At 31.8% G+C, this 2,636-nt stretch overlaps 1 non-coding gene across 1 annotated transcript; it reads right to left on the bottom strand.

The window, feature by feature from the left end:
• Nucleotides 1–1,531: 1,531 nt before the first annotated feature.
• Nucleotides 1,532–1,603, bottom strand: TRNAC-GCA (transfer RNA cysteine (anticodon GCA)). The gene has a single exon. It is a non-coding gene; the product is annotated as a tRNA-Cys (tRNA).
• Nucleotides 1,604–2,636: the final 1,033 nt, after the last annotated feature.

Here is a 2,636-nt window from a genome sequence, read left to right on the forward strand (position 1 = left end):
ATGTGGAAGTTATATTATTATTACTACGAAGTATGTTTATAAGATGAAAAGTTTTTGTAAAAAAAAATAAAAATCCTAATATAATGCCACATCAACATTAAGGATAGAGTATTGTCTAGGATTGTCATCATAAAACCTTAGATTTATATTAAGTAGATTTGAAGTTATTGCAAAGATGTTTGGTATGGTGTTGGTACATGGTGGTGATAGATAGAATTTATATTGCAGTTTCTTAGTAGGTTTGCTTATTATTGTGAACTATATGTTTTGTTTATATCTTCTAGCTCATGTTTTACCTATTTCATATATGTACCTCGAGTTCTGGATAGAGGTCCATTAAATTGGTTGGAGGCATTACCATATTCACATCAAAGGACATATCAGTTGCCTATAGAACTTCTAGTGTTTGGATACTAATGTTTTAAAGGACATATGTTAAAGGATTATTCAAAGTACGATATGAAGAGTTTGTGCCTCCTAGTTTATCTGACATGGTGTCCCTGAGCAAATCCATCCTAGATTTTGCGATGTTATAACCTTCGTGTGGATAATTTCTATAACGGGTTAACATCATCGCTTTGACATCGGGGGAGTGACGTATGTATCATTGATGATCATATTCAAAGAACACCGACCTTTTTCGGTGGTAACCTATAAGTAGTTATTTTATTTAATAAAAATTAATTGGTTCTAAAAGGGTAACTAACTTCTTTAAAAATAATTAAATTTCAATTTTTTAAATATAATTTGTTTAACTTAAAGGGCCTAACCGAGTTTGAACTGATGACCTCTTCTGCAGTCAAAAGCTCTACCACTAAGCTATTAACCCAATGATGTCATAATTCTATTGGTCAGTGAAGTATTTGGTTTTTTTTAAAATATAACTTCTTTATAAATAAATGCATTTGATGGTCAACATGCTTCTTTTCGATATGGCACCATGTAGATATCATATTAGGATGGATCTTAATTTTACATCACTACTTTGGGGAATTTGGCTAGTGTTATGTTTGCTTTTGAACCTATTAATGATTTTGTTTTTTTTGAAGAAGAGTTATGGGTTATTTAAGGGTAGGTTTATGTATGATTATTTTTGGAGCAATAACATGGATGTTTGGTATGGTGTTGGTACATGGTGGTGATAGTTATGATTTGTTTTATATGACTTGTATTGGTGATTTCTTAGTGGGTTTGCTTATTATTGTAAACTTTGTGTTTTGTATAAATCTTCTTGCACAAGTTTTACATATTTTATATATGTACCTTAAGCACTGGCTAGAGGTTGATAAAATTGGTTGAATGCATTACCATATATCACCAAAGGACATATCTAGTAGTTGCCTCTTAAATTTCTAGTATTTGGATACTAATGTGTGAATGGACATATGTTAAAGGATCATTCAAAGTATGATATGACATGTCTGTACCTCTTAATTTATTGTACCCGATGTCTTCCTAGGGCAAATCCATCTTAGACTTTCTGATGCTAAAACCTTTTTGTGAGTAAAATAATATAATTTGCTTAACAAAAAGGGCCCAACCGGGTTCGAATCGGTGACCTCTTGATCTGCAGTCAAATGCTCTACCACTGAGCTATGGACCCAATGGTGGAATTTTGTTGGTCATTGAAGTATATGGTTTTTGTAATATAATTTAATGATTTTTAAAAATGTAACTTCTTTATAAATAAGTATATTGTGATGGTCAACATGCCTCTTTTCGATATGGCACCTTGTAGATATAGTATTATGCTAGATCTTAATTTTACATCACTACTTTGTAGAAATTGGCTAGTGTTATGTTTGTGTTTGAACCTATTAATGATTTTGTTGATTTGAAGAAGAGTTATGACTTATTTAAGAGTGGGTTTAGGTATGATTTTTTTTTAGTATTAGTTATTTTTTAAGCTAATGCAAGGATGTTTGGTATGGTGTTGGTACATGGTGGTAATAGTTATGATTTGTTTTCTATGACTTATATTGTTGGTTTCTTAGTGGGATTGCTTATTATTGTGAATTTATGTTTTGCGTGTATCTTCTTGTACATGTTTTACATATTTCATGCAAGTACAACAAGCTTTGGGTAGAGGTTGATTAAATCTGTTGAATGCATTACCATATATCATACCAAATGACATAGCTTGCCGTTGTCTCTGGAATTTCTAATGTTTGGATACTAATGTGAGAAAGGAAATATGTTAAAGGATCATTCAAAGTACGATATGACAGGTATCCACCTCCAAGTTTATTTGACCCAGTGTCTTCCAAGGGTAAATCCATCTTATACTTTGCGATGCTAGAACCATCGTGTGGATTATTTCTCTAACAGGTTGACATCATCATTATGAAATCGGGAGAGTGATGTCAGTATCCTTGATGATCATATTCGACGGAACACCTACCTTTTGTCAGTAGTAACCTATAAGTAGTTATTTTATTTAATAAAAATCAATTAGTTCTAAAAGGGTAACTAACTTCTTTAGAAATAACTACATTTAAGTTATTTGTTAATATAATTTGTTTAACAAAACGGGCCTAACCTGGTTCAAAATAGTGACCTCTTTATATGCACTCTAATGCTCTTCCACTAATTTATGGACCCAAGGATGGAATTCCATTGGTCATTGAAGTAGATAG

Source organism: Vicia villosa, linkage group LG2 (genome assembly GCF_029867415.1).
Source record: "Vicia villosa cultivar HV-30 ecotype Madison, WI linkage group LG2, Vvil1.0, whole genome shotgun sequence".
Lineage (NCBI taxonomy): Eukaryota > Viridiplantae > Streptophyta > Magnoliopsida > Fabales > Fabaceae > Vicia > Vicia villosa.